The 26,784-nt window shown below is 41.6% G+C and overlaps 1 protein-coding gene and 1 non-coding gene across 15 annotated transcripts in view; both read right to left on the bottom strand.

The window, feature by feature from the left end:
- BICC1 (BicC family RNA binding protein 1) overlaps positions 1 to 26,784 on the bottom strand; it is a 397,066-nt gene that overhangs the window by 123,592 nt on the left and 246,690 nt on the right. The window lies entirely within an intron of this gene.
- On the bottom strand, positions 1,877 to 1,949 carry TRNAG-CCC (transfer RNA glycine (anticodon CCC)). Its single transcript has one exon. It is a non-coding gene; the product is annotated as a tRNA-Gly (tRNA).

The raw sequence follows: 26,784 nt of genomic DNA, 5'->3' as shown, positions 1-26,784 counted from the left end.
AAAGTAATCTACAGATTCAATGCAATCCCTATCAAACTACCAATGCTAGTTTTCAAAGAACTATAACCAAAAAAAAATCACAATTTTTATGGAGATACAAAAGACCTCAAATAGCCAAAGCAATTTTGAGAAAGAAGAATGGAGCTAGAGGGATCAATCTTCCTGACTTCTGACTATACTACAAAGCTACAGTCATTAAGACAGCATGACACTGGCACAAAAACAGAAATACAGAACAATGGAGTAAGCTGAAAGCCCAGAGATAAACCCATGCACCTATGGGCACTGTATCGCTACAAAGGAGGGAAGAATCTACAACAGAGAAAGGACAGCCTCTTCAATAAGTAGTGCTGGGAAAACTGGACAGCTACGTGTAAAAGAATGAAACTAGAACACCTTTTAACACCATACCCCCCCAAAAAAAACTCAAAATGGATTAAAGATATAAATGTAAGGCCAGAAATGATAAAGCTCTTAGAGGAAAACATAGGCAGTACCCTCTGACATACATCACAGCAAGATCCTCTTTGACCCACCTCCTACAGTAATGGGGGAAAAAAATTAACAAATGGGACTTAATTAAACTTGAAAGTTTTCACACACCAAAGGAAACAATAAACAAGATTAAAAGACAACCCTCAAAATGGGAGAAAATAATTGCAAACAAAACAACTGACAAAGGATTGATCTCCAAAATATACGGACAGCTCATGCAGCTCAATACCAGAAAAGCAAACAACCCAAACCAAAAAAGGGGCAGAAGACCTAAACAGACATTTCTTCAAAGAAGACATACAGAGGGTCAAAAACACATGACAAGGTGTTCAACATCACTCATTATTAGAGAAATGCAAATCACAACTACAATGAGCTATCACCTCATACCAAGAATGACCATCATTTAAAAGTCTACAAAAATGTTGGAGAGAATGTGGAGAAAAGGGAACCCTCTGCACTGCTAGTAGGAATAGAAACTGATAAGCCACTACAGAGAACAGTATGGAGATTTCTTTAAAAACTAGGAATAAAACTACCATATGATTCGACAATCCCACTACTGGGCATATACCCTGAGAAAACCGTAGCTGAAAGAGACACATGTAACCCATGTTCACTGCAGCACTGTTTACAATAGCTAGGACATGGAAGCAACCTAGATGTCCATGACAAATGAATGGATACAGAAATTGTGGTACCTATGTACAGTGGAATATTACAGCTATAAAAGAGAACACATTTGAGATAGATGAACCTAGAGCCTATTGTACAGAGTGAACTAAGTCAGAAAGAGAAAGACAAATATTGTATATCAGTGCTTGAGTACAGAATCTTGAAGAATGGTACTGATGGGCCTGTTTTCTGGGCAGGAAGGGAGTCTCAGACATAGAGAACAGACTGTGAACACAGCAAGAGAAGGAGAGGGTGAGACGAATTAAGAGAGTAGCATGAAAACATATACACTGTCATGTGTAAAACAGATTCCCAGTGGGAGTTTGCTGTGCGACACAGGGAAGGCACCCGCGTGCTCTTTGACAGCCTAGAGGGCTGGGATGCGGGGGGAGGTTCAAGAGGGAGGGGGCATATGGCTGTGGCTGACTCATGTCAATGTATGGCAGAAACCAGCACAATACTGTAAAGCACTTATCCTCCACTCAAAACTAAAGAAAAACCATGACCAATCCCCACCCAGCAAAAGCGCCTGTGTTTTTCAATATCTGTTTATTTATTTGGTGGCACTGGGTATTACCTGTAGCACGCAGGATCTAAATCTTTGTTGGGTCATGCAGGATCTTTAGTTGCAGCATGTAGGGTCTTTTTTTTTTTTTTTTTTCTAGTTTCGGCATCTGAACTCTTAGCTGCAGCGTGTGGGGTCTAGTTCCCTGCCCAGGGATTGAACCTAGGCCCCCTGCATTGGGAGTGCAGAATCATAACCACTGGACCACCAGGAAAATCACCAAAAGTGCCTTCCGAATTGATGTAACTATCTTATTTATATTGCCTATTTGATATTAACTTTTTGCCTTCCAGAGTATTCAGGGGTCTACTTCACTTCTCCCTGACACTGACCATTTAGGAAGGGGGTTATATTTTGTGATCTAATAGCTAGTTCTTCAGTTACTTGGACAACAACAGTAGAAGGGACCATAGAAAATTAAGGAATATTGATAACAACCAGCATCTACTAATACCTTTAAACAGGTCATGCCAGAGTTGTATGAGACAGAAATTAAAAAAAAAATCATACGGGTAACCTCATGGCAGAGATGAACAACTCTTGAAAACACCACTGAGATATAATTTATTCATGTGGTAACACTCACTGGTGTCAGAAAATCCTTAAAACACTCCATAGGAGCTAGATATACCACAATTCTCTCTAAAGATAATGATTAAAGATATTTTTCTCCTAAATTTTTTTCCAGACACCTTTCTGACAAAATATATATACACAAAATGAAGTATGATACTTGGGCATGAAGTAATATTGCATCTAGAAAGAAAAAAAATAGAAGTTTTCAAAGTGACTACCTTGGCCACTTGGAACATTAACTTCTAAACTTTTATTTAAGGCTACAATAAAATTGAATATCCAAACCTTAATGGCTCATTTAATAACAGAAAAAGTTACAGTTCTGTCAAGTCCAAAAATATGTCTTTCATTTTTCTTGTATTACAACTGCTTACCAGACATCACCACCAACTACTTCAAATGTAACAAGTCCAAAGCTTAAATGATGATCCATTCCATTCCCACACATACAAAATAAAAACAAAAGTACTCCTTCACTCCTATTTCCTGTTCCAGTTAAAAGTGCCAGTAACTGTGGTCACTCAAACTAGAAGCCATTGAGTCAGCGCTGACTTGCTTCTCAGCCTCAAATCCTAAATTCAACAACTTCAATAGGGAAACAATATCAGGTAAAACAAACAGCATGGATTTAAATATCAGGGCTTCTTATTAACTTTAAAACCCTTGGAAAACACATTTAATCTTATTAACTCTCAGTGAGACTCTGAGTCATGTATGATTTTTTAAAAATAAATAAATAGGTTTTGAGATAGATTCCTATTATCCTATTATTATTCTCTTGGAATTCACAAAACATGCTATCAGATTCAAGGTGATGGGAAATTAAAAAATGACAGCAAAAACTATTTCATTTGGTTTAATTACTCTTTCCTAAACTTACTTGCCTTACTTTTAAGGAATGCACTGACATTTCTTCTTCTTAAAAAAAAAAAAAATTAGCTGTGAAATACTAACCTATTTCATGGGGTTGACTCCATGGCTGTGTGTGTGGAAACATAGGTGTCTTTTGGAGTTTCGCTCTGTACTGCATCCCTCCTAGCTGTCCCACCAGTTCCTAGGGTGTCTGGGGGCTCCCTGGTGTGTGCCCACCCTCTCCCCATTAGCCTTTCATTTGGGTCCAGAATACTGCTCAGGGCAGTTTCTGCCCAGGGTAGGACTAAACAGGACAGGGTTTCATGTGTGTGTGTGTGTGTATGCACATGTGTGTCTATGTGTGCACACACACGTGCACATGACTGAAGTATAATATAGCCAGTCACTTCATGTGTGTGTGCGCGGGCACACACGTGTGTGTGCATGAAAGTGACAAGTATAATACAGCCAATCACTTCTGTACGACGACGTAACTCCGTTACTCACATATAGACATTCTTTTCTCATCCTCTTTTCCATTATGGTTTCTCGCAGGGGACTGGATATAGTTCCCTGTGCCATACAGTAGGACCTTGTTGTTTATCCATCCTATCTATATATGACCGTTTACGTCTGCTAATCCCAAACTCCCAGTCCTCCCCTCCCCAGCAGCACTATTCACGACAGCTAGAACAGGACAACAACCCAAAGGTCCAGCGACAAAGAAATGGTAAAGAAGACGTGGTGCATAAACACAGTGGAATACTACTCAGTCGTGAAAAAGAACGGGATGACGCCATTTGCAGCAACACAGATGCCAGTAGGATGGATTTTCTTTTAAGGAGTCAGAAGCCAGAAAAAGAAAACATTCCCTATTGTGAAAGGAACTCTATATACCTTGGAGAATAAAACTCCTGTGTGCTTTAAGAAAAAGGTTTCAATACGAGATTAAAGCTCATGTAATATCATACATATCCCACACACATTAATTAAAATTCTTTCTCCTTCTGCAAACCAATTCTATCACCTAAGTATCCCACTCTTAACTTCTTTTGTTCCGACCTCTGTCACCACATCTCATCTCCCATCTAGACTGCGGTTAACACCTTCCAAGATCTCAGCTATTCTCTCACCTCCTGGGTCAACCCAGAAACCTCTCTAACATACAGATGTGAGCAACTGCCTTTCAGGTAAAGAATACATTCCTTAGGATATACACCCTTCTGGATCTGGCCCCAATCCTCTTCCAATATCTCGACACACCATTCCCCATTGGCCTCTCTTGCACAGGCCTGAAGGCAGCTTTCATATTGTCATGTCCTAGGGTCCCAGCAGATAATTTTTTTTTTTTTTTTTTACTGTTAATGAAATACGTGTGCTTTCAGGGCTGTGCCTTTTCACGTATCACTCCCTTGGTCTGTGAAAACCACCCACACCCATCCCAATCTCCATCTGGCAAACAATTCATCCTTCAAAGCCAACCCAAATGTCACTTCTTCTATGAGGTCTTCCAGAATGAGTTAGTCACTCCTTCTGTGGACTCCCATAGCACTTTGTTCTTAACTCTGTCCTGGCAAGCTATTTAAACTCAAGAGCAAAAGCGAAAGACATAAATAGTGATCTTAAAATTATTAATTCCTAATGAATTTTTCCCACCGAAATCCTAGGCACTCCATACTTTGTCTTGATTACATATACACAAGATCCAAGGGAAATACTGGGAACAAAGGGCCTCGACATAATCAAATAAATTCAGAAACCACCATATTCATCCAAATGAATCAGGCCTGATCTCATTTTGAAATACCTGCTGGTGTCTTGACAATTTTTAAATGTCAAAGGAGTTTCAGGGAACAGCCAAAATATTTTAAGGCTCTCCTAAGTTTCCAAAATATAATTTCTAAATTGTAACAGTCTTTTCTTCATACATGTGTAAAACTTTTAGAATTCAATGGGGAAATAAACTTTCATTTCAAAAATCAACTTTGAAATTGGGAAATAAAAACATATGCCACTTCCAGGCACTATTCATAATAACGGGTTTCCCAGGTGGTTCCGATGGTAAAAAATCCATCTGCAATTCAGGAGACACAGGTTTGATCCCTGGATCAGGAAGATCCCCTGGAGAAGGGAATAGCTACCCACCCCCACTATTCTTGCTTGGGAAATCCCACCGACAGAGGAGCCTGGAGGGCTACAGTCCATGGGGTCTCAGATAGTCAGACACAACTGAGATCCGTCCCAGTAACAGTCTCTACCATTTGCTGAGGGCTTCATGCTGGCTCCTTGGGGCAGTCCCTGCAGACTCCTGCATAGAATTCCTGCTGCTACTCCATGAAGTAAGAGTCATTATTCCAATGTTTTAGATAAGGAAGCTGGTCAAAAAGATTAACGGAATCCACCTATTATCCAGTGAAGACTCAAACCCAGACCCTATGGCTCCCTGGCGCATGCACACATTCTATAAGCTATGACACAGAACCAAAAGTTGCGTCAACTGGGTAACTTCTCTGTGAGGAAATAACCATGGACTGGCTCACTTCAAAGGGGCACCCTTCTATAATCAGGGGGCTTTTATCTAAGACTTATATACTGATCACCAGACAGCTAGATGAAGTTATCAAAAGTATTTTTATTTCCTCATAAAGTGAGCAACTTTAAAATTTCCTTAGAAAATTATATATATTTTTATTTTATTTTATTTATTTTTATATATAAATATTTATATTTATTTAATTTGACAGAACAGTAAACACAATTTAAGAAAAATCTAGTCTAAATCAAAGGAGTTTTTTCAGCTAATGTTTATCAAACAAACAAGAGGGCAGAAATCTTGCAGTTCATGGAAGAATTGCTGGAAATAAAGTCTAGAAAATATTAAACCAAGGTTTTATAAATCCACCTCTATTTTTATTTCTCCAATCAAATTGATATTTCTTATTTTGACTGAACATGACAAACGATTTAGACTTACAGCTCTCTCAAACTACTTGGCTCTCTTCTTTTTTGTCAAGTACTGGGTGATCATAAAGAGTATTTCGAGTCTTCCATGAACACAAGACTTCTATATCATAACACAGACCTTGATTCTAACTACTTTGCAAATACATATTTATCTTCACACACAGTCTTTCTTACCTGGAATGGAGATAATTATAAAATTTGTTTGCTTATTTATACTTTCTGAAAATGCAGCAATAAATCACAGATACATCCACTTGGAAGACAGCATTTTAGTCTTTCTTAAATTTTATGGATACTTCAGTCAGTTCAGTTCAGTCGCTCAGTCGCGTCCGACTCTTTGTGACCCCATGAATCGCAGCACGCCAGGTCTCCCTGTCCATCACCACCTCCCGGAGTTCACTCAGACTCATGTCCATCTAGTCGGTGATGCCATCCAGCCATCTCATCCTCTGTCATCCCCTTCTCCTCCTGCCCCCAATCCCTCCCAGCATCAGACTCTTTTCCAATGAGTTAACTTTTCTCATGAGGTGGCCAAAGTACTAGAGTTTCAGCTTTAGCATCATTCCTTCCAAAGAAATCACAGGGCTGATCTCCTTCAGAATGGACTGGTTGGATCTCCTTGCAGTCCAAGGAACTCTCAAGAGTCTTCTCCAACACCACAGTTCAAAAGTATCAATTCTTCAGTGCTCAGCCTTCTTCACAGTCCAACTCTCACATCCATACATGACCACTGGAAAAACCATAGCCTTGACTAGACAGACCTTAGTCAGCAAAATAATGTCTCTGTTTTTCAATATGCTATCTAGGTTTGTGATAACTTTTCTTCCAAGGAGTAAGTGTCTTTTAATTTCCCGGCTGCAGTCACCATCTGCAGTGATTTTGGAGCCCCCCAAAATAAAGTCTGACACTGTGTCCACTGTTTCCCCATCTATTTCCCATGAAGTGATGGGACCGGATGCCATGATCTTCGTTTTCTTAGTCATTCAAAATGCTTCAAACTGACCAATGTTTTCACCTCTGTGATGACTGACATAAATTATTTGGTACTTGATTTTTCACAAGAATAAGACCATAAGAAAAAAAGAAGATGCTACATTCGATAAAGTAATGAATAAATCAAGTATGAATTATAATCACACAATTCTGCATATTATTTATGAAAGAAGAAATATTTGATAAGCAAAATAATTTTTAAAACATTTTAACACTCTCCCTCATTTTACTGTTGCTGCCGCTGCTGCTAAGTTGCTTCAAGTCGTGCCCGACTCTGTGCGACCCCATAGACAGCAGCCCACCAGGCTCCGCCGTCCCTGGGATTCTCCAGGCAAGAACACTGGAGTGGGTTGCCATTTCCTTCTCCAATGCATGAAAGTGAAAAGTGAAAGTGAAGTCGCTCAGTCGTGTCCGACTCTTCAAGTCAACCCTTATTTGTTGAATGCCTGGCATGTACCATATTCCACCCTTCAGGGATGCAGTGAGTTGCGCCTGTTGGATAAGATAGAAAGAGTGAACAAACAATGACCAGTGAGATGAGCACTATAAAGGAAGAGAAATATAGGGTGCTGTGGCTTTTGTGTAAAATAAGGTTTGAAGAGGAAACAAGCAGACAAAGTAGGGAAAAACAGCAAACAAGAAGTTTCCAAGTAAGAGAAGTAATGAATCTGAGCAGGCAGGACCCTGAGGGGCTCCTGGGCATAAAAGCCTTTCTGTGTCCCATTCCCAGAGTTCCAAAGGGAAGGCTCACACAGTTGCTAGTTGGGGAGAAGAGGGATGAAGAGACAATGGAGGAGCCCTATGAAACAATGTGTAGCCTTGGGGCAGGGTCCTGGTTCCCCGTCAAGGGAAACACAGAACAGTATCAAGCTCTTCTGCAGAACTAAAACCCCCACCAAATGGAATATGTTCCAGAGAGAAGGCCACAGTTCAATAACCTTGAGAACCACAGATCACGAGACCATCGGATGCCAGAAGATCTCTAGATTTAGGGACTGTAGGCCCCGCATGCACCCTGTTCCTTATAGTTCCTTCCCAAATGCACCTGGGTTGGGACATTCAGTTTTGAGGGTATTAACCCTCTGTGGCTCCCTTTGCCTGGCAAAGCAATAAAGCTATTCTTTTCTACTTCATCAAAAACTCTCCAAGGTTCAATTTGGTACCAGTGAACAGAGACCAAATTTCAGCATCAACAACAGACAAGCAGGTCCAGAGGCCTCAGGGACAAGTCACACAGGGCTGGAGAGGAGCCCAGGTGGGGAGCCAAGCAGATCTCCCTTTGGGACCTAAGGACTCACCCCCTCAGGTGCTGGGAGGGGACAGCATGTTCTGTCCCCACTGCCTCTGCTGAAGAAAATGCCCCTCCCTGGTGACACCTCCTTCCCGTGTCATGGAGGGACTATCCAACCCATGGTCTAGAAGACTGGCCCTCTGACTCAGCTGGGGACAGCTCTGAAGGGCCTCACGACTCCAGAGCTTCCACTGATGGTGGGGGCCTGCTGTGAGCCCTGCACAGCAGCCCCTCCTCCCTGCGCACAGCCAGGCCTTCTTCTCCACCCCTCCCTGCCACATGGGTTGATCTCAAGGGCAAAGGCATTCCCTGACAAATGTCTCATACAGGAAACTCCCTCTCAGAGTCTGCTCTCCAGCTCTGGGATCCCGCGTGAGCCGGGAAGAGAGGTGAAAATGCTGACAGAGGGCAGCACACTCAGGGCCCCACCTGGAACTCGGCCTAAGGGTTTACAATAAAGGTGTGACAGATAAGATCACTATTTACACCATCAGAGGCGAATCCTAGAGGAGGACAAGAGAATACAAAGAGGGAACATCAGGGGAAAAAAAGTCACCCACTAGGATTTCTCCCCAGACCTTGAGACCAGGTGATCTGATCATCAGGGTAGATGTACTCAAAGCCTTTTATGGAAAGGAAATTATCTTGAAATTCTGATACAATAGGACTAAACTCCAGTTTGTGTACTGTTGGTCATCCAACCCTGATACAGGGATTGTGAGGCTCAAAGGCTTTAGATTAGAAATACTAGAGCATTCATTAAAAATTCTTGTATGGAATCACATAACAATAAAAGAAAAAATCCCATTCCGTATATCATAACAGCTATTTTCTAGAAGAAAAGTTAACAAAAAGAAAAATCCTTTTTGTTAAATAAGACTTTGCAATTTTAATATTTCAGGTAGTGTAAAAGTCATACCAAAGGAAATTTATTGAAAATATCTTCATGTTGCCACCTTTTGGTATTTTTGTATGTAACACCTCTGGTGGCTCTATTTTTTTGGTTTACAAGTTATAAAAGGTGGTAGCAAATAAACCATAGTTCTGCCAAAGATAATTCATTCAATGTGATGCATACAAGCCCATTTTAAATATAGTCTTTTATCCAGATATAGCCTATCAAGAAGAAGCAACTTTTAAATTGTACTTATTGGACAGAGCCACCTTCTGAAAAACCAAAACAAAACCGATCAAGTGGAGGAACAGATTAGTGTGCAACAAGAGTGTCTGGAGTACTGCAGTACAGGGGAAAGCGGACGGCAGCTGACTGGGTGTGAGAGAAGAAACTGGAGTTGGGAGTGACAGACTGATCCGTGGTGGTGGCCACTGGGGTGGGGGTCGCTGTTTTGACCTCCCTTTCTGAAAGAACTGGCCTTCGCTGGTAGTCCAGATGCTCAAGAATCTCCCTGCAATGCAGGAGACCTGGGTTCGATCCCTGGGTCGGGAAGATCCCCTGGAGAAGGGAATGGCTACCCCACTCCAGTACTCTTGCCTGGGAAATCCCATGAACAGAGGAGCCTGGTGGGCTACAGTCCAAGGGGGCATAAGGAGTTGGACTTGACTGAGCAACTATACGAAAACAACAAGGGGTTGCTGGGCAAGAGTGTGGCCTGGGCTGAAAAGCCGAAGTGAATCCTAAGGCCCTGCAGCTGGAGGCAGTCAGCTGACTAGCCAGTTGCCACGGCACTGCCAGTTCTTCCTAAAGAGAAGTGTTAGTCACTCATTTGTGTCCGACTCTTTGCAACCCCATGAACTGTAGCCCACCAGGCTCCTCTCTCCACCTAACACCTTCATTACACAGACACACACATGGGAGGATTTGGGAAAACATCCTAGAAGGAAGGGTCTGTGCCCTGTGAAACCTGGATGGCGCCACAGGTTTGAACAGTGCATGGCATGTCCCTATTGCCTCCCCTTACACGGCAGCTAATGTAGAGAGTCAGTGTTTCCAGTAACACTAGGAGCAGCAAGGAGAAAATACCCCTGCCAATGGCATCCAAACAGGAGACCACATGTTCCAAGTAGACCCTGCTGCAAGCGGAAATTTCAAGACAGTCATGAAAAGGACACAGTCTATCACACCACAGACAATGCATGTTTAGAAAAAAATGGTTTTCTTTTTCAGAGCATAAAAGAAATTTAAAAAGCAATTTGCTTCCGCTTAAGAGTGAATGTACTACATCCTCATACAGTTTTTTCACCATCTGCCTCCGTCAGAAAGGCCGCTGTGATTTATTTCCTGGAGAACTAGAACCTGTAGTGAGGGAATGAAAATTCATTCCATAAGATCTGCTTGACTGACAGCTACAGAAACCAAATCTACTTGCAAATGTGGAAATACACATGGCTGACTGCTTTCATCCCCCTGTTCTGCATACCATGTAGTACACCCAGCCTTGCTCAAATACTGATTTAATACTTAGACAAAGAAAACAATTTCTTGAAGTGCCAAGAGGTCAAGTAATGCCTAGAGCACTGCAGACAACTTGGCAACAAATTCCCTTGAAAAAAGAGTTTTTCCTATGAAAGATGGATCATTCATTCGCCTCTTCACTGAGAATTTTAAAATTCACTTTTCTCAGCTAATATAAAGTTACCACCAATTTCCTGAAAATCCAAACACAATTTTTGAAACCCCAAATTGTGATGACAAAGAAATGTTTCCAGTGTGCTTCAGCATCCAGCTAAAAGAAGAAAAATGTTCAGGAATTCCCAAATCATATTGTTCCTCTTCATCCAGCTCCTACATCCAGTGGGCAGAAGTGAAGTATTTATTGAGTCCATATGGATGCTTGGAAATGTTAGCAATTGTATTTTAAACAAAAATAAATTCAACTATGTCAGCATTTCAGGAATTCAGAGCCAAAAACCACAGTCAATACATGCCAAAAATCTCATGCTAACCAGAAAGCATTTTTGAACTTCTCCAGAATGAATATTTTTTATCATAATGATCACATGCTCTGAACAGAGTTTAATTAAACATGTGCACCTGGATGGATATACTGACCGGCAGTCCTTGTCAACCTTACAAGTCATTGAGTGGGCATGTTTGCTCTCCAACAGGTATAGATGACCAGAGGCAGGGTGGCACACAAATAATATAGCCTAGGCTACATGTTAGAATTGTCCTCATTTTTGTCTAGAGCTGTGTAAAGTTACAGACCACACTTTTCCCATGGATGGAAGTGCAGTTTTTACAATCTAAGGTAGACATCAATAAATCCTCCAAGAGGTAGCCACTACTCGTGCTCCCATTTTGCAGATGAGGAATCTAGAGGTTTAACGGGGCTTCCCAGGTGGCTCAGTGGTAAAGAATCTGCCTGCCAATGCAGGACACATAAGAGACACAGGTTTGAAGCCCTGGGTCAGGAAGATGCCCTGGCGGAGGAAATGGCAACCCACTCCACTCTCCTTGCCTGGAGAATCCTCATGGACAGAGGAGCCTAGAGGGCCACAGTCCACGAGGCTGCAAAACAGTCGGACATGGCTGAGTGAACGTGCAAACACACACACACAATCTAGAGGTTGAAGGGGGCCCACTGCCCATGTTTCATAACTGGTAAGCAGCTGAGCTAGTCTTCCAACATAGGGAGTTCTCAATCAAGACACCGCACTCCTAACCACTGCCCGGCGCTAGAGTAGAGATCTTTAAAGCATAGAAGAAAGTCCTTCCAAGATAACCAAGGCCAATCCCACACGCACTCACGCAGCTAGGCTATCTGATCGTGCAGTGGCTACAGTCAATAAGCCAGTTGACTTCCTCAGCTTCAGCTGAATCTGGGAAGGCAGGAAAGCAGGTCTGACTGTGTCGGCGACTGAGAATGTCTAGGGTACTGAGGCTATTTGGGGTGAGACATGGTTCCTACCAACACCACCACCATGAACATCAATCGCCACCAAACTTTCTTTGGACTTTGTGCCTGGGATTACTACTCTAGCTTTAATCCAGCATGTTCTCTGAACATGTATCTAGGTATACCAAAGTAAGGAAGCAGGGAAGAGAAGAGGAACCATTGATTGTTCATTAGAATTGCACTGGCTGCAAAAGGAGGGGGTGAATTCATATACTCATACATCAACCCATTGATCAAGGCATCAACCATTCATTCACTCTTATTTATTCACTCACAGATACAAACACACAGTTTTGAACACCTACTGTGCACGAGGTACTACCTCAAGGGCTGGTAACTTTCACAAAGTGCCATTCTCAGTGATGCATAAAAATTAGAAGAATTGCAAGTGTTCACAGAGTTATGCTTATTTCAGTCACATCATGATTGTCTACCTAATCTCCCTATACATGAACAGTTTATTACTTTATTAAAAGGCTGTTAACAGATACTACTCAGGTGTACTGCTAAGTGAATGATTAAAGTCAGTTTCTAAGAGATTATACCTTCAACAGGGCTTCCCTGATGGCTCAGCGTTAAAGAATCCACCTGCCAGTGCAGGACACACTGGTTCAATCCCTGGGTCAGGAAGATCCCCTGGGTGCAGGAAATGGCAACCCACTCCAGTATTCCCGCTTAGGATATGCCATGGACAGAGGAGCCTGGCTGACTGCAGTCCATGGGGTCACAAGAGTCAGACATAACTTAGCGACTAAACCACTCACCACCGTATTTCCAATACTAAAGAGATCTACTATTTAATAGAGCTTTGCTATGAATCCTTTTGTAATTGTGAAGTATGAAAACCATTTTTTTAACTATCTGGCATTGGACACTTAAGGTTTCTCAAGGAGAAATAAATACATAAAATACGACCAGAATCAGCATTTTAACCATAGGCTTCCCTGGTGGCTCAGAGGTTAAAGCATCTGCCTCCAATGCGGGAGACCTGGGTTCGATCCCTGGGTCAGGAAGACTCCCTGGAGAAGGAAATGGCAACCCACTCCAGTATTCTTGCCTGGAGAATCCCATGGATGGAGGAGCCTGGTAGGCTACAGTCCACGGGGTCGCAAAGAGTCGGACACGACTGAGCGACTTCACTTACTTACTTAGTCACATATATTGTTACTGTCCCATGCAAAATTTCATTTTCTCTCAATAAAAATCATTTCGACTTTGTAATGAGAACAGCAACAATAAATTCTACCATCTTTTAAAGGCAAACATTAACATTAGTGAGATAAAGTTATAAAGTTCTGCAAGGTTAACATTTCTGCTTACTTTTTAATTGACTGCTCACATTTCTCAGTCAACTCCTTCACAAATTCTCAGTCTCGCACCCACACACATACACTTTTCCTCCTGGACTCTGAACCCTGCCAAGTTCCAGGAGGAAAGAGTTTCCTTTTATATAATGGCAGTCTACCGATCTGATTTTCCCTGGGGTAAACTTGTTCTTTCGTACACTGATTAAAAGATATTTACCATCGATTGAGTTATTCAACCTTAAGAAACAACTGCAGAACACTCCGTGGTAATAGGTGCATATTTTTAAGATGATGACAAAAAAGTAGGAGATTAGTAGCTGTTCCAGAAGAAAAGGCTATCAGTTAATTTCTTTTGTGCAAGAAAGAGACACAGGACAGATGGTGCCTATACAGTCATCTCCAATCTATGCTTATGACATGTAATAAAAACATTATCTTCTAAAATCAGATATATTTAACTATTAAAATGCTTAAAAATATACACGTGCTCAGTTCAGTCTCTTAGTCATGTCCAACTCTTTGCAACCCCATGGACTACAGCACGCCAGGCCTCCCTGTCTATCATCAACTCCTGCAGTTTACTCAAACTCATGTCCATTGAGTCGGTGATGCCATCCAACCACTCATCCATCCTCTGTCATCCCCTTCTCCTCCTGCCTTCAATCTTTCCCAACATCAGGGTCTTTTCCCATGAGTCAGTTCTTCGCATCAGGTGGCCAAAAGTATTGGAGTTTCAGCTTCAACATCAGTCCTTCCAATGAATACTCAGGACTGAGTTCCTTTAGGGTGGACTGGTTGGATCTCCTTGCAGTCCAAGGGACTCTCAAGAGTCTTCTCCAATACCACAGTTCAAAAGTATCAATTCTTTGGTGCTCAGCTTTCTTTATAGTCCAACTCTCACATCCATACACGACTACTAGAAAAACCATAGCTTTGACTAGATGGACCTTTATTGGCAAAGTAATGTCTCTGCTTTTTAATATGCTGTCTAGGCTGGTCACAGCTTTTCTTCCAAGGAGCAAGTCTTTCAATTTTGTGCTTGCAGTCACCATCTGCAGCCATGCAGAGAGCTATACATGTGCTATCCAAGTGCAGAAGGTCAGGTTCAGGGTTCTATACCAGCAGCTCCAAGCACTGTCAAGAAGATGATCTACCAGCTAAATTAACGGTAGGTGCAAATTTCCAGTCAGGGCACCTACAAATTGCCTAACCATATGGAGTTCTCTGAGACTCTGTTTCTGCATGTAGGATGACAGGTTTAGGTCAAAGAACTCATTAGAGTAAGGTAATTCAGAAAACACATAGACTGTTAATCCAATGACTGACTTAATAAGTGTTCAATAAAAGTTGTTATTATTGAAACAAGTTGAAAGATAAAACTCATTGTGTATAGTAACACAATCTTATCTGCATGAAAACTGGCATGCTTAATATCTGATCCAATTTTTACTTTTAATTCGTCCTACTCAAGGGTACTAAGACTTAATTTTAATGGGCAGGGAAGAGTTAGTCAAATCACTGAATTTTCAGGCTAATTTAAATTGCAGGGTTTCCCTGGTGGCTCAGTGGCAAAGAATCCACCTGCCAACGCAGGAGATGTGGGTCCTATCCCTGGTCCAGGAAGATCCCACAAGCCATGGAGGAACTAAGCCTGTGTGCCCCAACTACTGAGCCTGTGCTCCATACAGCCTGTGCTCCACAACAAAGAAAGTCACTGCAAGGAGAAGCCCGCTCACTGCACCTAGAGAGTGGTCCCCACTTGCTGCAATGAGAGAAAAGCTCGTGTAGCAATAAAGACCCGACACAGCCAAAAATAAGTACATAAATACAATTATTTTTAAGATTATGTTACACAAGGAGCAAATTCTCATTCTTTGTGGATATGAGAAAGCGGCAGAAATTTTAAAATAAATTTTATAAGTGAAAACAACACTAACAATCTACATTAAAGTTAATTTTGACATCTCCAATTATAAAGGGTATTTTTAATACACTGAGTGTGCAATCATTTCCCACAAAGTTAAGAAACATCAATCAAAATAATAAGGCAAGCCTTCAAGAACTTACTTCAGCATTTAAAAAAATCTTTCTTTTTAACTAACTCTCCCCTAAAAATATGTCTTCAGGAAACCAAGAGCTTATAGGGTATCTCCTTCAGTTCAGTTCAGTCACTCAGTCACGTCCAACTCTTTGTGACCCCATGAACCGCAGCACGCCAGGCCTCCCTGTCCATCACCAACTCCTGGAGTCCACCCAAACCCATGTCCATTGAGTCAGTGATGCCATCCAGCCATCTCATCCTCTGTCGTCCCCTTCTCCTCCTGCCCCCAATCCCTCCCAGCATCAGACTCTTTTCCAATAAGTCAACTCTTCGTATGAGGTGGCCAAAGTACTGGAGTTTCAGCTTCAACATCAGTCCCTCCAATGAACACCCAGGACTGACCTCCTTTAGGATGGACTGGTTAGATCTCCTTGCACTCCAAGGGACTCTCAAGAGTTTTCTCCAACACCACAGTTCAAAAGCATCAATTCTTCGGCGCTCTGCCTTCTTTATAGTCCAACTCTCACATCCATACATGACCACTGGAAAAACCATAGCCTTGACTAGACGGACCTTAGTCAGCAAAGTAATTCTGCTTTTGAATATGCTGTCTAGGTTGGTTATGGCTTTCCTTCCAAGGAGCAAGCATCTTTTAATTTCATGGCTGCAATCACCATCTGCAGTGATTTTGGAGCCCAGAAACATAGTCAGCCACTGTTTCCACTGTTTCCCCATCTATTTCCCATGAAGTGATGGGACCGGATGCCATGATCTTCGTTTTCTGAATGTTGAGCTTTAAGCTAACTGTTTCACTCTGCTCTTTCACTTTGATCAAGAGGCTCTTTAGTTCTTCTTTACTTTCTGCCATAAGGGTGGTGTCATCTGCGTATCTGAGGTTATTGATATTTCTCCCGGCAATCTTGATTCCAGCTTGTCTTTCTTCCAGCATATAAGTTAAATAAGCAGGATGACAATATATAGCCTTGACGTACTCCTTTCTGGATTTGGAACCAGTCTGTTGTTCCATGTCCAGTTCTAACTGTTGCTTCCTGACCTGCATATAGGTTTCTCAAGAGGCAGGTCAGGTGGTCTGGTATTCCCATCTCTTTCAGAATTTTCCACAGTTTATTGTGATCCACACAGTCAAAGGCTTTGGCATAGTCAATAAAGCAGAAGTAAATGTTTTTCTGGAACTCTCTTGCTTTTTCCATGATCCAGCGGACATTGGCAATTTGATCTCTGGTTCCTCTGCCTTTTCTAAAACCAACTTGAACATCTGGAAGTTCATGGTTCATGTATTGCTGAAGCCTGGCTTGGAGAATTTTGAGCATTACTTTACTAGCGTGTGAGATGAGTGCAATTATGTGGTAGTTTGAGCATTCTTTGGCATTGCCTTTCTTTGGGATTGGAATGAAAACTGACTTTTTCCATTCCTGTGGCCACTGCTGAGTTTTCCAAATTTCCTGGCATATTGACTGCAGCATTTTCACAATGTCATTTTTTAGATTTGAAATAGCTCAACTGGAATTCCATCACCTCCACTAGTTTTTTCCTTAGATGTTGCCAAATTTATAGTATTAAGACTAGTAATCCTAGCTGTCTCCCAAGCCTGAGGTGGCCAGGAAGGCGCTAGGAATTAGATCAGGGCCCAAGGGACTTCCCTGCTGGTCCAGTGGCTAGGACTCCACTCTCTAAATGCAGGAAGTCCGGGTTTGATTCCTAGTGGGGAAACTACATCCCACGTGCCACAACTAAAGATCCTGCATGCTGTAACTAAGACCCAGTGCAGCCAAATAAATGTATTTAAAAGAAGATGAGGGCCCACTGGTTCACAGTCTGAAAGACTTAAGAATCATGTGGATTTGTGAAAGTAAAACAAGCAAACTCACAAACAAAACCACATGCAGCTGAAGTGTCTCTGCCTTCTGATATGATGTGTTCACACTGTGATCAAATCCACTTCAACCTTGCTCCTCTCCCCTCTTCAAGACTGGCAGGTGAGGGAGAAGGTACCGTCCCAAGCCAGAACAGACAGTACATGATCCATACTTCGAAGAAGCCCAAATGGGGACCAGGGTCAAGATGAAGGCAGAGATGATCTGATGTTTTTAAATGTTTGCTGAATTACATTTGGGCAGAGCCTGGAGTTGAGGGTTGCAGTAGTGTGGGGGTTTGCGAAGAAACAGCAAGTCTCCAAGGAACAGAGCACACTAAGCAAAATCTCTCGCTGCCTCACAGGTCTCGTCTGCCACCAACACACAAGTCTTGAATGGCTAATATTTACAAGATGAAAATCCAAAAGGAAAGGCTGTGCTCTTTGCCATCAATGCATAATAAAGGGCCCACGACAGGAAATTCAGCCATAATTTAAATAAGGTAGAAATAACTAGATGAAACTCTCCCTAAAACACATCCCATCAAATTGCTCTGGAGAACTCCAGATTCTCTCTCACTGCAAATAGGGAGGGATATGAGCAAAATTTTTTTGTATTTCAAAGGGAGTAGTGGACTTCAGCGTATACCTGCACCAGACAGGGATCCAAGTTCAAATAAGATTCTGGTTAGCAAAGGGAGAGAGACAGCCAGACAACAAGATCCTTCGAGGTTCTTAAACGCCTTCATCTCCTGAACTCACTTCTCAGTAAGGGAGGCCCGATCCCATGATGAGTAACTGGAGGTACAAGAACCAAACCTAAAGGTGTACTGTCTGCCTTGTCAGGACAGAGCAGCCAGGGTTTGGGGCAGACAAGCTCCAGAGACAGCCAGTCTTTAAGCCACAGCCTTCACATCCTGCAAATCACCAGCAGACTCTACTACTACAGCAATTCAGGAGATGCTGGAAAGGTAAAAGGGGTTGAGTATAAATGGCCATTCAGTCCAAGGCCCCAAACAGAATGGCTCAGAGGGTGGAGAACACTCCCTGTGACTCCAAGGAATCCTGTGTATAGCTCTGGGTTGGCACAAGTTTTTGATGTTCTGTTAACTGAAAGGTGACCTACCTTATCACTCTGGTGGTCCACAAGCAGTAGCCAAAGAGACGGGCAGATCAGTTCTAACTAGTACTTATTATTTGTTGATTTGCAAAATTACACCCCCACACAAATGTTCTTCAACCAATCATCCTGTTGATTTTCTATAAAAAACATAACTTTTTTCTCCCTTGTAAGGAGCCATGAGATTACATAATGATTTCAAATTGTCTAACTAGGAAGTTATGAAGTTCCTAGATTATGTAACATCTAAGAACCATGGATGCATTTAATTTCTTTCCACCTATGATGCAATTCTCACTGGAAAACATGCATAAGTTATGAGGTGTTCGCACATGTAACATTTTAAAACTGGCTAGCAAAAAGCACTGACCAGCTGTTATGTAATTTATTCTCCCATACATGAAAGTCAATGACTAAAGGAATATGAACTTGGCTATTCAGCTTTAAAAATCACACCAGAATTCAGTGAACTAGAGTCATATTGCCACTAACTGGTTCCATCATACTTGGTTTTAACTCCTTAACAAGTTTCTTTCTGCTTGTTTAAGAATCAAATTTAAGTTTGCAAAACAATCCTAAAGTTGATAAGAATTATTAAACCGTGAAACATTACTTTAGTAACCCACAAAACCAGCCATAAACTGGACCTCATCACAACCAGACTCCACCACTTCTAAGACATCTTCTAACTGGTCACTTCTTCCTATGGCTACAACCTCCTATCAGTGCAATTCTTGAAAGCCCTCAACTCTGAAAGTTCTCTAGAATATTCTGTCTTCCTGTTGGCTTTAATTCTTCCTGTGCCATCCTACCCCAAGGGTAACCATTTCACCCTCTCATCACACGCTCTTAAAATCCACCCCCAATCTGTAAAGAACTGGAAAAAGGCATATAACTATCCCAAGAAATCTGACTACAAATTTATACTACACAGCCTCAGCTGTATAATAATTTGGTTTGGTAAGTTTTTCATTCATTTCAATTGCATTTTCCATAAGCAGCTCTTCTGAACTCTCCCCAGTTTCTTCAAGTCCCCAAAACACCCCTCTGTGCCCCCAAGAGATTACTTCATCTCCAAATAGATTGAGAAAAATAAAGGAAATTTATACTCAATTTTCTCCTGTTTCTCTTAAATCCACCATAATCTTTACTCTTCTCTCCTTCTTACCAAACTCAGGAAAATATGTTCAAACCCATTTAACAGACTTTTATGGAGGACATACTACAAGCCAAGCATTCTACGAGGTATGGATCTGGAGGAATCAATGACCACAGCCATTAAGCCCACGACCATACCTAGCAGAGCCTATTGAGGATTGTAGATACGAACCAAAAATTGAAACTGGTTGTTTCACTAAAATGAGCATAATACACCAGCAGAAAGACTCACAAAGTGAGGGAACAGCTCAAGGCTGACTCGCCCCAGCCTAGCACCTGTTATCTTCAATCTAGCTCTGCCCTCCTATTTTCTCTAGTGACATTCTCTTCTCTACAGTTTCTTAGCCTCAAAGTTCTCTCAACTTCTATTCTTAAAAGAATGAAACAGTAAAAGAAAATGGTATCGTTTCACCTCAGATCAAGGACACAGCAGCCACTCCATCCATTACCATTTTCTTTTACAATCTTCAATATTAGTTGCTGCGTTTTCCTTTTCTGACTGTTGTATTCTAGATTCTGTTGTTCTCTCAAAGATCACTAAAAGGATCAGTACTTATTTTCACTTTCCTATACATGATGTTTCATTCAACAGAGGTGAGGATATTCTGATTTTTTAAAAATACATGTTCCAAAAACTATTCAAGTTTTATTATTTTATTCCTTAATTCGTATGATGGATGAGATTTTAAAATGATAATGCAGATGAACACCCCAAAATTATTAAATGGTAAACAAACGATCCATGTTTTCAATTCATTTCAAGAAAATTAAGAATCTCTAATGGATAGATCATCTATGGTGCTATATGTGCAGATGATCTATTAGTCATTGAGTGGTGTCTGACTCCTTGTGACCCCATGGACTGTAGCCTGGCAGGCTCCTCTGTCCATGGGATTCTCCAGGCAAGAGTACTGGAGTGGGTTGCCATGCCCTCCTCCAGAGGATCTTCCCGACCCAGGGATCGAACCTGGGTCTCCCACACTGCAGGCAGATTCTTTACCATCAGACAGCTGGGAAGCCTGCACAATAGATTTTAGAAGAAAAACACCAGTGTACACTATTCTTTCCCTTCTAGAATAAGGTCCAACATAGAACATAGGGCTGAGGACTTGACAGTACAGTGGTTAAGACTGTGCTTCCAATGCAAGGGGCACAGGTTTGATCCCTGGTCAGGAAACTAAGGTCCCGCATGGCAAAAAAAAAAAAAAGAAAAAGAAAAACAGAACTATGTGGCTAAATAAAGACAGGGTTTCGTTTTGCAAGAGAGTGTAATGGACAGGACCACCCCTGTGTGGGCATCTTTTCATTCAAACATCAAGTTCCAAGTGCTGAAGAATGCACTTACAATTGTTCATGGAAACCGGATGCATCACTGCTTCCTTATAAGCAATTTTCTTGCCATTTGTCAATAAAACACTATCAAGTGCTGACTTTTACAATAGTTGGATGCTAATAGGATCATCAGGAAAAAAAATGAAAATAATGAAATTCTTGTGATTACCATCAAGTAAATATTTCAGAATCCCCATGGAGCACACTTAACAACTATATTGTTAGTAACGGAAATATTTTTGCTAACTTGGCTCCAGCCACTCAGCATGACTTTCAGGAGATCACAGCACATGGACAGAAATGATCCTATGGCTGGGTCCTCTCCCTATGACTGATCGTCAGTGAACTGCATCACAGCTGCCAATGGCCCAGGATTCCTAAGCCACCTGGCTGACACCCAGGTGAGGACGCCCACGGCGCCTGCCCTGCACACTCATTGACATTCTTCTTCCTGGTCTGCTGAAATCATGGGTTTTCAGGACCTTTCTCTCTTCTTGCTTCTCCCTGTAGTGCATATTTTTCTCTATGTTGACAACAACCTAATGTGCCTGGAAACTGCTTCAAGTGCCTATGTGCCACTTGGGATCACTTTAATACTTTTGCAGATGGTTTGGAGCGTTTTTTTTTTCTCAAAATGAGCCATGAACTCTAAATCATTTGCCATGTTTGCACTGATATATAAAATACACTTGAGATGAATGCAGTCTTTTTTTTTTTTTTTCACTAAAATAACAAGAGTCATTAATTAACCACTGGAAGAGAATGCCAACTCCATTTTCCAACCATTCGATCACCCAGGATAGCCATCTTAGCCTGTATTGCCCACAAAGAGACTCTGAGACAAGAACCTGGGTTAGTGTATAATTACTTGCGTAGTTTATTTGGGAGGTGATCCCAGGGATCACAGGTTAGGAAGGAAGGAAGACACGGGTGAGGAGAGAGGGAAGCCAATTAAGGGAGTGGTATGGAGCAGCTGCTACTAGAGCTCCAGCCCCCTGGGCTATCCAGAGAAGACATGAATAATATGCCTTAGAACATTCCACAGAGAGAGGGGAAAACTGGACCTTTGTCTTCTGACTCTGGTCCTTCCCTGGTTGAAGCCTGTTCCTGGGAGAGGTCATCCTCCAGCATCACTGCCAGCATTTCCAGGCTGCTCTGCCCCAGAAGGGGAGGTTCTCACTGTGCTGACCCCAGAGAGAAGGGCAGCGACCCAGCACCCGAGCTGGGAACTGTCAGCCTGCAAGGGAGATGCCCACAGCAGGTAAACTCAGAGACAAACCCAGAGCGTGAACATCTGCTGTGCCAGCCAACTGCCCAATTCCTTGCTTGTGTCAAGCCGCCATGTCATGATGAACTCTCTTTGGGTGGGAGGTGGGAGCTTCAAGAGGGAGGGGACATAAGTATACCCATGGTTGGTTCGTGTGTATGTATGGCAGAAACCAACACAATATTGTAAAGCAATTATCCTTCAATTAAAAATAAGTAAACTTTAAAAAAAAAAGTTTCCTTGATCCCACTATTATCAAATATGATGTACTACACTGGCCTCCCAACCTTTAACCCCTTCCTACCAGAGTTATCAGTTATCTCCTGCAACCATCCCCTACCCCCGGCTGTCCACTGTCTACAGAATGGACGAGGTTCTCATGAGGTCCAAACTCACTGGCTACCAGCTCTTCCCCCTCTCCCCCTTTTACCAATCACTCTCCTCTCTTCTCTAACACACAATGATCCTTCTCAGCTTTGAGCCTTCCCCACACAGAAAGGCTTAACCCTACCCACCCTTTGGAAATCCACACAATCAAGTGCCTACTGCTCAGGAATATTTTCCTTGGCTTGCACTCTTCTCCTCCTCCTCTGAACTATTCTAGTCTTGACAGCAAACAATGCCACTTTTAAAAGGCTGTTTAAAGTGAGTAAGGCAGGAAACCCTGGCCAAACTCTAAGAATCCAAGGGGCAGAGACTGAGCTCAGTGCTTCGTCCTCATGTTTCCACAACATTCACCATGGTGCCCACTGGCCGAAGACCACCAAGAACACAGCTGCCGTAGATAAAGCGAGCTTTCTTCCCTGCGAAGCACTGAAGAGGAAACTGAAGGAAGCTCATTACAGAATCTGGGTTTGTTCTGGGTGATTCCATTGAGGTCTTAGGAAAGCGGAGGTGGCCAAATCTGGGTCGGAAGCTGCCAGAAAGCAGGGGAAATTTACTGAATGAATATCTTGGCAAATGTAACATAGAAGGCAGAGGATGAAAGCAGAGGTGGAGTCATCACTGTTCAAGCAGCAACAATTACTGAGGTTGCTCGTAAGACAGAGATGCTTAATTAATCTTGTGGCTGCAGAGTGTCCATGTTTTCAGCCTTGCTTCAGACCTAACCAAGGAGTAACCCTGTCTGATTATTTATACTCCGTGAGAGGTATTTATATTCAATCGGGAACACTGCGGCCAGGCTGCCAGGACCATTTTCCACTTTCTCCGAAGTGACTCAAAAGATACCAGAATGACTTAAATCACTGTTGAATTAATTTCAAATTTGTTCTAAACCTAAGTTATAATGTAAACTTTACCTCCTAAGTTATAATTCCACTCCTGGCAGGCACCATGCACACAGATGGGAATAAGACATGCTGGCCTTTGACGCAGGTCCATGAGCTCAGAGTCCAGGAGGAAAGGCAAAAGTCTAGGCTGCTGCAACACAAGCTGAGAAAGTGCCAAAATGTAAAAATGCATATGGTACCGCGTTAGCACAGGGAACTGAGTGTTAACTCTGTTTCAGGGTGGATAGTGAGGCTTTCCAGGAAGACACGTCACCTGAGATGGATGTGGAACAAAGACTAGGGGCTGACCAGTCAGGCAAAGAAGGGTGGAGACGCAGCAGACACAGCACATGCAGAGGTGAGAGATGGCTTCCTAGGTTAGCGAAGAGAGCATAAGTCAATGTGGCTGGAAAAAAACTTTACTCCAAACTAAAAATTCTGCAATGAACTTGAATGGATTTCCAAACCCAGGTCATATGGATACTACATTTTGCAGGTGTGGAAACAGTGTTTCATAACTTGCCTATGATGTAAAAATCCATTAGGCATTGACCGAAGAAGAAAACCCATGAGGATTAGATTAAAAGATCCCCCTTGATGGTAAAAGCAAAAGAAACAGGGGCATAGAGTTTGATCTCAAATTATGTATATCCTTAGTGGCTGAAAGACCTTTTTCCTTTCTTCTCCCTCATTTTGCTGAGTTCATGCATGTCTCCCAGCTAAATGAAATAAATCTAGACTCTGTGGTGCTGTGTCAGTCTTGAGAAAGAGCATGAACCACCCAAACAAAAGCAAAACACTGCAATGCAGAAGGTGGCTTTTGTTCCATTAAGCAAGTTCAATGTTGAAGAGGAAGTAAATTACACCAAAAACTAAATACTCTCATTGACAGTGCATGCTAAGTTGCTTCAGTTATGTCTGACTCTGTGCAACCCTAAGGACTACACCCTGTCAGGCTCCTCTGCTCACGGGATTCTCCAGGCAAGAATACAGATCCCACTCTAAAAATGGGGACAGTATAGAAATGGAATACAAGTCAATCCAAAATAACATATTCAAGTGTCCATCCCTTGAATATAAAGAAATGGAAAATTTTTCACAAATTTTTCCCACTAAAATACAAAACTAAAGCTCAACACATGGAAATAAAAGCAAATGACTTACTGGGTCTTACTTCGGTTACGCCAAGAAAACTCAGGAATTCAGTTACCTTCTTCAATAGCATTTTAATTATTTCTCATGCTTTGCCAATACATACACACTCATGTATATACATAAATATATATCTATGGGTATGTGTGTATATATGTGTATACCTATATATTTACATAAGTTCCATGCTATTAATATTGATGATCTAATCTTTATAAATTGTTTACTTTGGAAATCCAATACCTTAAAAGTTTATCCATACTTTCCTTCAAAAATCAATACATTATTATCACTTAAGGTCAATTCATTTCTTTCTAGTTTTGAATAGAAATGATTCATGAATGACTTGTAAATAACTATTAATAGTGAGAAATGAGCTGTGTGGACACTATGGTTAGAGAGAAACATAAGTAATCTTAAATTTCCAACTAGGAAAAAACATTTAAAGGTCTTTATTTCATTATAAAAAAAAAAGATGAACTACTCACTAAATAGGGAAAGATTATGAATCAACGGATAAAAAGCAAGGACAAGTAATTTACAGCAGTAATGCAAACAAATGTTCCATGAACAGACGAAACAGGTTCAGCTTTTCTATTAATTAAGGTAGTGTATGAAAAACGTATTTTTCACTACATATTTAGGCTACCCAAAGATGGGAAAACACAGAGTTGGCAAAGATGACAGGAAAGGGGTATTTCCTTTCCAGAAGACAGAACCTTCTGGTAGAATTTCAACAGTCATTTGGGAGGACAGATGGCAATCCTAAAAATTACCAAAGTTGCTCATTACCTGAGACCTGGGAACTCTACTTATAAAAATGTATGTAAGAAGAAAGGCTATGCCAAGGGGCAAATAAATCTGATATTCATTGTATTAAAAAAAAAAAAAAAGAACATGGTCCAAAGTCCATTAAAACAGATTTGTCAAAACACATTATAATATATCCACACCCCACATAAACACAATGGCATTTCTTATAGATACAAAATATATATATATATATATATAGATGTCATCATAGGGGACTGGAATGCAAAAGTAGGAAGTCAAGAGATACATGGAGTAACAGCAAAATTTGGCCTTGGAGTACAAAATAAAGCAGGGCAAAGGCTAATAAGAGTTTTGCCAAGAGAACACACTGGTCATACCATACATCCTCTTCCAACAACACAAGAGACAACTCTACATATGGATGTCACCAGATGGTCAACACCAAAATCAGACTGATTATATTATTTGCAGCCGAAGATGGAGAAGCTCTAGACAGTCAGCGAAAACAAGACTGGGAGCTGACTGTGGGCTCAGATCATGAACTCCTTATTGCCAAATTCAGACTTAAATTGAAGAATGTAGGGAAAACCGCTAGGCCATTCAGGTATGACCTAAATCAAATCCCTTATGACTATACAGTGGAAGTGAGAAATAGATTCAAGGGATTAGATCTGATACATAGAGTGCCTGAAGAACTATGAACAGAGGTTCATAACATTGTACAGGAGGCGGTGATCAAAACCATCCTCAAAAAAAAGAAATGTAAAATGGCAAAATGGTTGTCTGAGAAGGCCTTACAAATAGCTGAGAAAAGAAGAGAAGTGAAATGCAAAGGAGAAAAGGAAAGATATATCCATCTGAATGCAGAGTTCCAAAGAACAGCAAAGAGAGATAAGAAAGCCTTCCTCAGTGATCAATGCAAAGAAATAGAGGAAAACAATAGAATGGGAAAGACTAGAGATCTCTTCAAGAAAATCAGAGACACCAAGGGAACATTTCATGCAAAGATGGGCTCGATAAAGGACAGAAATGGTATGGACCTAACAGAAGCAGAAGATATTAAGAAGAGGTGGCAAGAATACACAGAAGAACTATACAAAAAGATCTTAATGATTCAGATAACCATGACGGTGTGATCACTCACCTAGAGCCAGACATCCTAGAGTGTGAAGTCAAGTGGGCCTTAGGAAGCATCACTATGAACAAAGCTAGTGGAGGTGA

Source organism: Ovis aries, chromosome 25 (assembly GCF_016772045.2).
Source record: "Ovis aries strain OAR_USU_Benz2616 breed Rambouillet chromosome 25, ARS-UI_Ramb_v3.0, whole genome shotgun sequence".
Taxonomy (NCBI): domain Eukaryota; kingdom Metazoa; phylum Chordata; class Mammalia; order Artiodactyla; family Bovidae; genus Ovis; species Ovis aries.
This window is presented reverse-complemented; position numbering and strand designations above follow the sequence as displayed.